Raw genomic sequence first — 14,491 nt, forward strand, 5'->3', positions numbered from 1 at the left:
GAGATAGAGTTGATGTCCCTTTTGTAGCACGTATAGATTAGATTATCTATATATATGCCATCATAACATCATACACTAATATGGTTTTGTTTTTTAAAAACAAAAGATGGTTTTTGGACATAATATAATGAAGCTTTAGTAATAGTTCTCAAAATTTAACATGATTACGGATGTGCCACCAGAAATGATAGATATTTTATGAAAAGAATTAATATTCAATATTAACTTTATGTACCCCCTAAAAAAAATTAACTTTATTATGAAAATATTGAAATGATGGAGCAGCAATACATATAAAAGAGTGACCTTTATATTTTCGTTGCTTTTCGGTCTCAAACTCGAGTAAACAGCTCTCCAACCAACTATGATAAAAATGATACAGAGAGGTTACGAAAATTACCTTACACAAGATTACAAAGAATAAACCCTAACTTCAATCTATTTTTCAAGTCACTCAAACCCATAATGAATTTTAAGACAAAACAATAAAGAAAGCTTTTTGATCTTTCATCTAATGAGATCTTACTACCGAATGTGTTTGTGAAGTGTTTCCCAGCCCAAGAACCTCTCACCAAAGACCCTCAATCTGAAAGTTAACTCTTTTGGTTTAACGAAATTCTCTCGCTTGAATCTTTTATCTCTCTTGTGAATAAATTGAAGAATGAAACCTAATATATAGTGTTCAGATCCAACCAAAATCGTGCCACGATTTTCCTGGATTGTGCCACATTTTGAAGTTCGTACGACATTATAGTCCTAATCCTGATCCAATATTGCACCATAATTTCTACCAATCGCGCCATGATATTTCCATTAGCTTCCTCCAAATTGTTCAACCAAAACCACATCACGATTTTTCCGAAACGACCTACAATTTTGCAAAAACTTCAACATCAATTTTGAGCCATATATATGTTTGTGTGTAAAATGGATGCAAGGAGTACTCAATCCATTATAAAGTGATAACAAGGGAATCCATCTGAAATCTATTCGTAGAAAGTATAAGAAGACTTACCCAAGAATAAACACTTTTAAAAGGAGAACTTTATACAATTAATCAATTTCTCAATTTCGATAACTGAAATAATTGCAACCGTCCATCGTAAGAGAACTTGAACTTCACTTCATCCTTTAGAATGACATAACTAAACTCTTAGCATGGAGTTATCATCTCACAAACTTTGAGTAACTTACATAGTGTATCACTTAATTAGTGTTTACTTGAGTGTAGACAAATCCAGTAATAGTTCAGTGGTAATTAAAGATTGACCTTTTAATTTTAATGGATAAATAATAAATAAATTTTATTTGTTTGTTAAAAATAAAAGTAAAATTTCTACTACATGGTCTAAAAGTCCTAGCTCAGCTAGCAAATGCCGAAATTGCAAGGCTGGACGTCATGACCCGGGACCTCACAATTTTGTAAGTTTAATTTCAGTGGATTACCACTTCATCTAAGACAAAAAAAAAAAAAAAAAAAAAATCTACTACATGTTACAAAATAGTGAGCTTCTATGATACACTTGCAAATTGAGGTGTAGTGGTACACTTCCTTCTTAAAATAATAATTTAACGATCATTTTCATGGAATAAATAGCTATTTATCGAATTTTATATTTTAGAAAATATCATTTTTTTTTGTAGTGGTCGAGGTTCGAACCCCAGACCTTGCATATATTATGCATAGTCCATACCAGCTGAGTTAAGCTCACGTGGACAAAGAAAATATCATTTCATAAAAAAAAAAAAATCATCATTTCATTGTTTATAAAAATCATACTATAATTTTTACATTTTATCGTAAAAAAAAAATATATTCACCAATATGAGTAATAAAAATAAATAAATAAAATTTATTTTGTCAACACTTTTGGTCAAAAAAATTAGTTATTATAATAGTAAACGATAATTTTTTTTTTTTATAACTTACTATTAATCCAAAGACCATATGTGCCAACTGAACCATATATATATTATGCATTGTCTATACCAATTGAACACGAATGCAAATTGAACATCCTTAAATGCGTATAGTTTGCAGCCTTTTTATTTTGTCCTGGATATCTATAATGCATATATGATTAAAGAGAGCAAGTCTAATCACACACAACCCTATATAAAATTTATTTGGGGACACAATCAAAGTTAAAAGTGAGACAATTTAATCACTTCATTTAATTATTTCTCTTCTACTTATTTTATATGGGGTTGTGTCAAGTATGAATTAACCGATTAAAAAAAGCATAAACAAGAGAAGCAAAGCAGAAGTTCTTGGAAAACCTGGACTCTTGGAGATGCTAAATATCGTAATAGAAGTGATGGAAAAATTACGATACATGAATGTGACAGTAAAGAATAATGTGGTCCTTGTATCTTCAATCTTCATATTAAAAAATGATGTTGGTCACTGTTCTTGAGCTACTGGGATATTTGGTGCAAAAATAATATGCTTATGTTTCTTTTTTGGAGAAATATGCTTTATTTTATTTTTTTTGGAAGAGAGAAATATGCTTTATGTTATTCGTCAATAATTAATAATTGGTCGCTGTTCTATAATTCTAGCCGATAGAAAATCCTTAAAAAAAAAATCCTCAAAAAAGGAAAATCCTTAAAATAAAAAAATAAAAAAGATAGAAGAAGTGGAAGAATTTTGTTGATTTTTTTCAAAGCGTTGAAAAAAAGGTATTTTACCATAAAAGTAGAAGGTCTCTTTTTTTACCATAAAAGGTATTTTTTTTTTTTAAAGTAGTTTAGTTGTTAAAAATTCACTGTTTATTTTACTAAAAATAAGAATCGCCCTTTATGATAAATAAAGGGAAAATCTAGAGTTTAAATCCGGCCCAACTTTTGTATATATTATACAACTTGTATATTTTTTTTTATAAATAAAAGACTGTATATTATTAATTCAAAAGATCTTTACAGTATACATCCAAAATTTCTGATGGCACCTCCTTAATCCAAACCCTATTTAGGCTTGAATGAGCTAACCGGGCCATACTATGGGTTGTAGAATTTGCCTCTCTATGGATAAAATTACATTGACACGTGTTGAATCTAGATTGGAGGATCTGGATTTCCTTTATGAGGAATCCAAAATACAATCTATCTTCATTTTCAACATTTTGGATTCGTTTGAAAATCTTCTCATTATCTCCTTCAAAGAGAGTTCGTCTGAAACCACAATCCAGCGCAAACCTAAGAGACATCATTAAAGCAAAACTTCTGCAATTAAAACATCTTTGAATCGTGGTGCACACCAAGTTGCTGCTGCTAGAACCAAACCTTTGTTGTCACGAGCAATGGTACCTAATCCCCACCAACCGTCGACCTGGAGGTTGGCATCAGAGTTCATTTTGACCAGATTGTCTGTTGGTTTTTTCCAAGTCGTCACTCTCTTAGGTTTTGAGGAATACCCAGAGTAACAAGCCAGCGTAGCTTTAGCGTTTTGGGGGAGATGAGCTTCGTGGAAATCGTGAATACTATTAGCTGCTCGATGGATGATGTCCTCTTCAGGTATTCTTTTGTCTTCAAAAACCCTTTGATTTCTATCAAACCAAATATGATAAGTTAAATCTGCTATCTGAATGGTGATATCTGGTTCGTTGTGTTCAATAGCATAAGATATCCAATCAGAAAAATTGGTAATAGGAGATTTATCAATGTTGATGTTGAGCTGACTCCCAAACCAGACTCTGGTTATGTAGGAACAAGTCATAAAGGCATGATTGATGTCTTCAATCTTAGAATTACAGTGAGGGCATAAGGGAGAACATTGAATCCCTCTCTTTCCTAATTCGCTCCTAAGGGGTAAGGAGTTATTTATGACTCTCCATAGGAAATTTTTGTGTCTAGGAATGGTCTTTAAGGCCCAAAGTTTTTTCCAGATAGTAGTGTCTTGATTACTGGTTGTAGGAGCCTGATTAGAATTGGTTTTCCAAGAGGCAATGGCTTGATAGCCACTTATATGATCTATAGTTAATAGTTAAAATTTCAATCAGTACTTCCAAAACACTGTATGTAAATATAGTCTCAGAATGCAAACATCAAGATTCGAACTGCATAATTTCTTCATACAAAACAAAGATGCTAATCTAAAATATTTTGGTAATCAATCTAAAATATCCTGGTACTCAATCTAAGATATTCTTGTCCGCAATATGATATATTTTGGTACTCAATCTAACACATAGGGTGAAAATAGGTCAAGTGAGACTTCGGTAGGCCTAAGCTTGGCCTATGAAAATTTTACAAACCTGAGTTTGGCTTATGGCCCTACTTAGGCCTTTTTAATTTGGCTTGGTTTGACCTATTTAAAAGTCTATTCTGGCTTGAAAGCCTATTTATAGGCCTATTTCGTATTAAAGCCGTTTAATATTCCATTTTATCTACTTCTAATTAGGCTAAACATAGTCCATTAAAGTCTATTTCACTATAAGGCCTTAAAACCTATTTAAATAGTCCATTATTTATGTTGTTTCCTTATTTTTATGTTTAGTATAAATAAATAAAAAAGTTGTAATAATGTGCATAAACATGTCGGTCTATTAGGTTTCGTAGGCTTTTTTAATAGTCTAAGTCTAACCTATTTACTTAAATAGGGTTTTTTTTATAACAGGAAAAAACTGTAGTTTATCATGTTACACTTATCCCCCATAATGAATAAGAAATTGAGTGAATGCGTGGCATAAAGCATCTAATCAGTGACTATTTAGGAATTTACAGTTTTAATTATTTTTAGTGTAGTTTAATCATTTTGAACTAGCAATGCTTGTTTTGGATGTTTAATGGAACTGAGTGAAGAATGATACTAGAGATCTAGGGAGCTAAAGCTTGGAATCAGAGATTCATTGCTGAAAATATGGAAGGATGTAGCGCACGAGATCGCCAACCGAGTCGTACTATTGTACAAACTGATGGGAGCCTTCTTACCATTGCTTAATGAGCAAGTTCTACGAGTTGGCACCAATGATTAGCAGTACAAGGAATAAAGGACTATGTCTGACGATGATGGGATAAGACAAGGACAACTCATATAATGGTTCTATGGGTCCAAAATTGTATACTTATGAATTGAACGACTAAGTCTAGTCAGGGTTAGTAGCACTAGAGTTCTCGCTCCATCCCTTCTTCTCCATAGATGGTCATGGGTGCTATTCTTAGTGATTTAAAGTTAGTATTATTTTGGTTATTCTTCAAGCTCACCTATTTCCTTCTTGGATTGTAATCTATTACTAGCTCTATTTTATATATTAATTTAGTTTTTCATGTTTTCATTTATGTTGCATTTTACCCCCATCTTCGTGGTTAAGTTCGTCATGAACTAAACCCCTTCTTGTGGTTTAGACATGATGTCGTTATAATATTCTTTGCTTAAGTTTTTTAAAGTTATAGCTTTTCGCTTCTTTCAAACAAATTGGTTTAACTCAAAATCTTTAAAAGTGAAACGTTATCTCTTTACTTTTGATGTTATTGTTCCCTAAACCGAAAGAGAATGAGTGTTTGTTTGATATGAATTACGTCCATATGTGCTCAAATGTGACGACGACAAGATATATTGTTTTGCATGAGTACTAGATCTTGGGAGAGCTTGGAAGCACTAAGATCTAACTAGGACTCTTTTCATAGGAAAAAGGCTGAATATAATACTACTTCAGTGGGAAATATTAATGACTTAACCAAGAAATGTTGTGTGTTAAGATTATGTGCGTGTATTCCGAGATGACGTCTTCACGTTCTTAACATGAAGGTTGAGTGAAACTCCTCCTAGTGACCACCAGGTTGTCAGGAAATCCACCAGGTTGTCAGGAAACTGATGACAGACCATCTTACGTTATTCTTAGCATGTTTTTCAATCATTTTCAGCAGGTTTTACCAGCAAAACAGAGGAGTATTAGAGCAATTGCCTATGATTTTGGAACAGTTGTAATGTTTTCTATATTTGAGTATGTAATTATGTTCTTCCCAAAACATAGCAATTTTAGGATGTTTTTGAAGTAATTCACGAAGAAATCATGCAAATAGGCAAAGCAAGGCATCCGAAGAATTATGTGGTCCTTGAGAAGATGAAAAATGAAGATTCAAGAGGCCTCATAAGACTTTACAAAGGGAGGAATTATGTTCCCAAGTCCAAGACATCTTGCAGAAAAACAAACACCTAAAAAGGCGAAGAAAACAGGGATTTCAACATAGAACGCACTCACAAGCGCCCAGGCGCACAGAACGGGGTGCCCATGTGCCCAGAGTCGGTAGGATAGCGCTCAGACGCATGGTTTAGGGTGCCTAGCGCCTGACATGCAAGTCACATGCACCTGGAGTTTTTGTGAAGAAAGCCCGCGATTTTAGCAAGTCAAGTCACTGTTATGTGACTTTTTGTGAAGAAAGCCCGCGATTTTAGCCCAAGTTCAAGTGAAAACTCTCTATAAATACCGCATTCCTCATTCTCTATTTCTCGTTCATTACTGGAGCAGTTCAAGAGAAAGACATATTCTAGGAGCTTTCAGGAGGAGTTTCTCTCTCCTTTCTCCATGTTTTTAGGGTAAGTTTTATTTCTTTTGTAATTACTTTTTAGTTACCATGGATAACTAAATCTTTTTAGGCTAAGGTTCTAAGATGAACCTATGTTTTATTTGTTGGATAATTATTTAATTTATAGTCGTTTATTCAGTTATTTTCTGTACGATATTTCGTTTTACTATAGTGTGTAAGATTTGTCTCCTCTGGAGCTCAACCCTAGTTTAGGCCCTTAGGTAGTGACAGAGCCTAATATTGATATTTATATCTTGATATTTATATATGTCTATCTAGGAAGTAATTATTTAGTAACTAGCGAAAGATACTATAGCGAGTTGACCCTGGTAGTAAGTGCTTAGGAGGTTGCATTATTAATATTGAGTAAAATATGTTGAATCTAGGATGTAACTAATTATTAATTAAGGAAACAAGTGACTTCATGTCTTAAATTAGTCCAATAACTTCATTCTCCTCGCACCTTGGTAAGGTAGACACTGATAGGGATTCCCGTTTGTAGAACTACTGAGAGGGAGAGTTTGTTATGTACTCCTAAGATTCATAGATGGGAAAACCTTTAGGAACATTGGCCACCATACCTTTGGAAATTTAAGAATGCCAACTTAAGTTTATGTTTCAATTACCCTTGAGGGAGCAAAACCCCACATGTAAGGATCACCATGTGACCAACAGGTGCAACTTGTAACAACCCGATTTTTAGCTAGATTTATTTTAATTACTTTTATTATGTGTTTGTGTGTGACTAATTGTGCTTGTGTGTATTTAATTGTCATTGGGTGCATTTACATGGATTACCGTATTAGAAGGGTATTTTGGTCATTTGGCGGGTAAGGGTAAAATGGTAATTTTGGTGAGAATTATTTTAATATTTAGTGAGAACCCTTATTTTACTAAGTTACTAGTGTAGTGATTAGTTTTTACCGTTAGTGACCGTTGGTTATATTTTACCGTTGTTAGTAATTACCGTTGAGTGTATAGAAACTTTTTAGAGTTATGTTAGAATGGGTTAGGCCCATTAGAATTTAGAATTGAGCCCATTAAGGGAGATAACATTAGGGTTCTCATAGAAAATATCATTCATTCACTTCACAAAATATTTTCCTAGAGAGAGAGAGGTAGAGAGAGAAAGAGGTGAAGAGAAGAACAAGGATTTGAAGGGAATAGCTTGAGGAATCAATTGGGGTAAGCTAGGAGCTGAATTGAAGCAAGAGTTTGAGTTAATCATCTTCAAAGGTAAGGGGGTTAGTTATTATCATAATCATGTACAAATTTTGTATTTTCTCATGTTGTATGAAAATGGGTTGATGAACAATTGTTGATAAATTCGTGCTCTTGCTGTGATGCTATTTTCTTGTGCATGAATTGATGATTATGGTATGTTTGTGGGTGAAATTACATGTTTCAAAGTATGTATAAATGTTAAGTAATGAAATTATACTTAATTGATGAAATTTGATATGTTTTGATTGAAATAAGATGTAATTCATATTCCATTGATGTTGTTATTGTTAACTGATGTTATTGTGAATGAATCATTGCTTGGGTACGCATATTCATGAATTGATGATGAGAATTTGAATTGTTGTTGGTGTTTTGGTGAAATTGGTGAATTATGACATGTTGTTGTTGAAACATGATGGAATGCATGATCATAAGTTGTGGTTGTGGTTAATTGTTGATGATAATCTCATTACATGACTTGGGTATGAATTATGTTGAGATGTTGTTGTGAATTGTGTTGAATTGGAAGAAATGAATTGTTGTTGTTATTGAAGACTTATTGTTTTGAGAAAAATCATTTTAACAATTTCATAACTTGTACAAATGCCACGAAACGAGCGAGTTTGATGTGTTAGAGCCTCGGGTTATGCCTCGGATCACTTTTGATGATTGAGGACTTTAAACATTCGATTTTTGGTCGAAATTGGCGAAAACCCGCGGCCGAAACACGCGAAAACGCGCGTTTACGGAGCGCTGCGCCTGAACAAGGGCGCTAGGCGCCCACAAGTCAGGGAGCCAGCGCTGGGCGCCCTACTGCTAGCGCTAGGCGCTTCAGACAGGGCAACATGCTTGTTGCTCCGTGTCCGGGTGCTTGGGGGTGGTCGTGTGAGGGTCCTAGGCGATCGTTTTGAAGTGTTATTTTGCTGTTTTCACCTACTTTTCTACTGGAATACATTTGGCTTTGTTGAAACTTTAATTTTCCAAATGGTTTGAAACTTGAGTTTGTATCGTTTTCGGTTTTTCGGAAATTGTCGAAACTTGGAATTTTTGTGAACAAAAGGGTTGCAAGCTTGGTCTACAGTTCATATGGGCTTAGGCAATGCTTGTAAAGTTGGTACAATGTCTTAATCATGTTAAACTTGGATTTCGGGTGGGAATGTGAAAAATGTGAACTTGGGATTTTCTCATACGAACTTAGGCTAATCTTTGAACTAATGATTGATAGTTCGTAAGTGGCCTATGCTCATATTTATATGATTAATTAAGATTGAATTGTAGGATTTTAAACTTGAATAAGTTGCCTAGCTTTGAAAATTATCAATGTTGGCCGTTTGCCACATGATTTGGATTTTTGTCGGAAGTGTTTCTTGAGCCAATTGTCTTGTGAGTTATTGTGACCATTCTTATATGACTAAGTGAAGTTGTATGAATGAATGATTGTATTGAATATGATGTTTATCATGAGATGAGTATGCTATCTTACTTAGGATGTAAGAAATGCTTGTATTGGTGAAACTATATGTGATAGTTGATGTTGAATGACATTGTTGATTATTGATAATCATGTTGATGTATGATGAATCGTAGATGTTGAATATGATATTTGTCATGAGATGTTGTATGTTCTCTTATTTGGAATATGAGAATTGTTTGGAATGGTGAAACTATATGATATAGTTAATGTTGAATGATGTTGTTGATTATTGATAATCATGTTGGAGTGTGATGGTGAATACTATGATTTAATTGTGTATAAGCATGTTTTCTTGATAATGCAAATGTTGTGGAGATAATCAATATAATTGGGTGTCGTCCTATATATTGAGGTTGAAATTGTGGATTGTTGTCGCATTATCGAGTCCTTATACATGTCCATGCATCATAGTCGAGATGAAATGATGTTTTATTCATTATTGGGCTCCGGCCTAGCAGAGATCTTTTGAGGTCTAGTTTTAGGGCTTCAGCATGGCAGAGATCTTTTGAGATCTGGATACGATGTTTTATTCGTTATAGGGCTTCGGCCTGGCAGAGATCTTTTGAGATCTGGATTTGGGTGACGACCCTTTTTGGAGATTTGGTACCACATGCATATATGTGTCGATAGGTGCATATCATGGCATGAGTCTTATTGATATATGTGATTGGTGATTGTTCATGAAATATGATAATGATTGTTCATGGCTTATGATTTGTGATTGTTCATGAAGTATATATGATTGGTGATTGTGTATGAATAACTGTGAATTGATATTTGTTCATGACATATGTGATTGGTGATTATTGATGTGAGCTATTGGGGTTTGATGTAAGTATTGATGTGAGTATTTTTATTGATCAAATGCATGATGTTTAAATTGAAATATTCATGTTAACTGTTATTTGGATTATGATAATGTAATACTTACCCCCATTGGATCTGTTATGGACCGCCTGCCTATCTGTATGGATGGGTAGACGTTGTGCAGGTTTAGTTGCTTGGTGAGTTCTTGTGCTTGGTGGATATCGGGAGCTTTCTCCGATATCGGTGTTTAGAATTAGTCGGCTCTGATCTAGGCTTCGTTGTGTCGGTCTAGATTAGTTTATTTTGGATTTTGTTATGTTTGGAGATTACCCGTTTGTTGGGATTTTTGAGATGCATCTATGTTGATGTAATTTATTTATTCATAACATGTATATTTGAATTTACTCTAGTTTATATTCTGCTGCGACTGTTGAGGTTTATATACATGTTTATCCGTTTTGAATTTTGAATGTGGCGTAGACTCTATTTCTTGAATAAATGTATTATTCGCATGTTTAATTGCTTTAATAGAAGTAGGGCGTTACACAACTCAACAGGCGGAGGGATAGACCGAAATCAACTGAGAGAGTAAGACCCTGCACATAAGGATCACCGTACGATCAGCAGGTGCAACTTGACAAATCGATTAGGTTATCACGTCCCGACGGACTCATCACTTAGATAATCTACTTAGAATAACTGAACGCGACTTGGCTGTTATTTAATTCCAACAAATGAATTGGGGGATTATAAGAATCCTAACCGCTGCTAACATTTTTGCAACCAAAACAGATAACCTATTATGTTGCAAACAGAAAAAAATTGCAAATCTCTTAACCCTCAACTGTTTTATTATTTTATTGTTCAAAAAGACAAACGCATCTGCAAAAAAGTTTTTCAAAAACCGTCTATATTTTTTTTAGGAAATCTATTCACTCCCCGTCTAGATTTGTTACGTTACCATCATATAGACCAACAAGAATGGTGGTAACACCATATTTGAGTTGTCGCAATAAGAAATGCTAGCGACACACATTTTAACACACACTTTATTTGATTTGTTAAAATTCACATGGAACCCACCACCCATGTGAATTTTAATCAATCAAAGAGTGTGTGTTGAAAAGTGTGTGTTAAAATGTATGTTGTTAGCATTCCTCTTGTCGCAATACTATAATAGAGTGGTCATAGTACCATAATCGAGTGATCTTTATACCATATTAGAGGTGTGATTTTAGAATGGACCCTGCAGTGCGGTAGGACTTCAAGATAGTTGTAGTTGAGCTGTTTTATTTTAGAGACGACGTGGTTGATAACTTGCTTGCAAAAAATTTAAACAATGCTACAAAACATTTTAAAGAAAACGACATGGTTGTTACTCAACTCAGTAGTAGCTTCGGTATTAAAAAATTCTTTTTCAAATTTTAAAATATCCAAAATACAACATATTAAAGATATAAAAACACAACTAAATAACACATCAAATATACTCTATTTTTTATTTGTTTCTCTCTTCCCACACTCCGTCAAATCTACTTCTTTCTTTCCAACTTCTCTTAAAATTCTATATTTATATTCTTTAACGAAAAAACTTTCTTAAAATTCTTGATATAGAATTTCATGGAAATTTAGTCTTGATTTCTGCACTAACATAGTACTTAAACTTTTGTCAGTGTAGTAGAAGCTGATCTTGAGAGATTTGAAAATGATTTGAAGTTGATTGCTCACCTATAATTTTCAGGGGTATTCTTTTTTCCATTCACAATGTGTGAAACCATCTGGCATAAGAAGACTGCAATCTTATGAAAATCCATGTATTTATTATATTATTATTATTTATGTCGGCCAATATGATACATTATTTTCAAACTACCTCAATGACACGTGATTGACTCATCCAAAATATCATAGTCGTAACTTTTGAAGTCCTAAGAGTGCCACCTCTAATGGAATTGAATTGTCACACTTCCTAACTTACAATTTTACATCATGATCAGTTGTGAAATTGCTTAATTAAAACCTCAGTACATATGAAATGGACTTCCAACTCTCACTGTATGCCTAATAAAGGTAGAGCTTGCAGGGAAAATGATGGCAGAAAACATGCTGGGTTCCAATTGGGATTTATGGGTTTAGTGTTTGATTATTATTATTTGAAAATTGTTGTTCTCCTAACAAAAAAACGCTCATTTCTATACAAACTCACGAAAATATCTCCCAAGTAGTTAAGTCACGCAGGTGTTAAATTCAACGTGATTTAAGTTACATTCGCTATATTGGTACATCCCACATGAGTTAACTCACGCTCACATGAGTTAACTCACGTAGGTTATAATCCAGCGTGAGTTAACTCATGTAGGTTATAACCTCAACGTGAGTTAATTCATGTAGGTTATACTTTAGCTTACCGAACGCGAGTTAACTCACGTGGAGGTATTTTGGTCAGTTTGTATGAGAGCGAACGTTTTTTGTTGGGAGAAGAACAATTTTCTTATTTTTTTTCCGTTTCATAATCCTCCCGCACGTCCTATTTTTTTTTTTTATCAAAATACTATTTATTCAGGATATGAAATCTGAATCAAATTGGAGGGATTTTCAGATTCTGAAATTTGAATTTTAGCAAAAACAAAAAAATAAGTGTTGTGATCGATGTCAAAGGTTTCTCCTGATCACCGTACGATCCCCGCTAAAAAATTGCTTTGCAATTTTAAGGATTGTATGAGCGGTCAGCAGTGACCATGATATCATAAAACACCCCTAACTAAAAAAAATGAGAAATAAAATGTAAGAATAAATGAGAAGGAAGGAATAAATATGTTGAAGCATGCAAAATTATTTATAGCCATAAACTTATCATAGACCGTAACTACAATCAAAGGAAACATTTACCATGCATAAATCGACCAAAAACAACATTAAACATATCACAAACTGTTCAAACCTTTGATGTAACACCACCGAACACAATCTATTTTGTGAAGCAAAAAAAGGACATGTGAGAAAGTTATAGGGTAGAAAAAGCAATCGTCGTAGTGTTTTTGGAGAGGTTAAACTTATACATTCGTGGACAAAATTTAGGTATTATTTTGTAGGTGTTGTCTAGGTTGTTTATCAATTATACAATGTTTCTTCGGTTCATAAATACATGTCGTAATTTTACTTTAACCATATTTTTTTAACTAATATATAAATACAAATGTTAGTATATAAGATGTTTGATTTGTCTTATAAAATATTTTCAAAATATCAAATTCTTAATGATAGCTAATTAAATATATTAATAGTTAAAATTATGTATTATGTGTGCAGTGATTGACTCCGACATGTATTTAAGAGTGAAAAAAATATTAATTTTTGCATTTAATTTACTATATTTAATTTGATTTGTCAAATTAGTTTGGCAAAAACTAAATAGTTTGTACATACCTTTGGACTTGGAAAAAAATAGCATCAAAGAAATTGCAATCAAATTTTGTCTTAATTTTTATCAATATGTATCCCGTGTTTATAAAAAATAATGTAAAAATTAACAATAAAAAGGGCCCAACCGGGTTCGAACCGGTGACCTCTTGATCTGCAGTCAAATGCTCTACCACTGAGCTATGGACCCTTGCGTTGTGATCTTGCAAACATAAACTATCTTTACCTTAATCTTGCTATATTGCATTTTTATTTTTATTTTGCACAAAATATTTCATAATTGTTGTCGACCTTGACTACTATTAAAATGATCGTAAAGTATACATTTTCTTAAAAAATTCCAACCCGTGTAAATTCGGTTATAATTGCTTCGGATAGCAGGTTCAACATTTGGATCCATTAATCCAATCCCATAATGTATGGATTAATTTTTTAAATTTTTTTGAGAACTAATTTTTTTTTTTTTAGATTTGAGAACTATCTTAACTCCTGATAATTCTCTTAAAAATCACATTTAGATAAAACATAATTTTTTTCACAGACAAAAAGTGATTTTTAAAAATCATTAAAAGGTGGAAAAAAAAGTTGCCGAATCTTCTCCAGATCCAAGACCAACTTTGCGTAAAACAAAGGGCAAATAGATATTTTGGTCCTTAAATATGTAACAAATAGCTACAATATATACCATACATCAAAATTTTAAAATAGTCTTTAACTATGCACTATTGTTAGTCAAAATCGTTCATTACGTTAAAATGTTCCGTTAATTTTGTCATATTGGTCTCTCAATGTACTTACTTGTTATCGTACTGGTCCTTACAAGTATTTATTTACTGTCATTTCAATCATATAAAAAAAGAGATTATCTTGACTAACGGAATACATAATCATGAACTATTTTAAAACTGGTACATTGAAAAACTATTGTATCTATTCTTTACCTATTCAATGACTAAAATGACTAATTGCACTAAAACAAAATGTCTACATCCCATAGAGACACTCCATTGTGTAAAAAATATGTCCACTTTTATTACT

General features: G+C 33.1%; 1 non-coding gene across 1 annotated transcript; it reads right to left on the reverse strand.

Annotated features, from left to right (window-relative positions):
• Positions 1 to 13,571: 13,571 nt before the first annotated feature.
• Positions 13,572 to 13,643, reverse strand: TRNAC-GCA (transfer RNA cysteine (anticodon GCA)). Its single transcript has one exon. It is a non-coding gene; the product is annotated as a tRNA-Cys (tRNA).
• Between the last annotated feature and the right edge of the window lie 848 nt (positions 13,644 to 14,491).

This window comes from Medicago truncatula, chromosome 5, assembly GCF_003473485.1.
Source record: "Medicago truncatula cultivar Jemalong A17 chromosome 5, MtrunA17r5.0-ANR, whole genome shotgun sequence".
NCBI classification, from domain to species: domain Eukaryota; kingdom Viridiplantae; phylum Streptophyta; class Magnoliopsida; order Fabales; family Fabaceae; genus Medicago; species Medicago truncatula.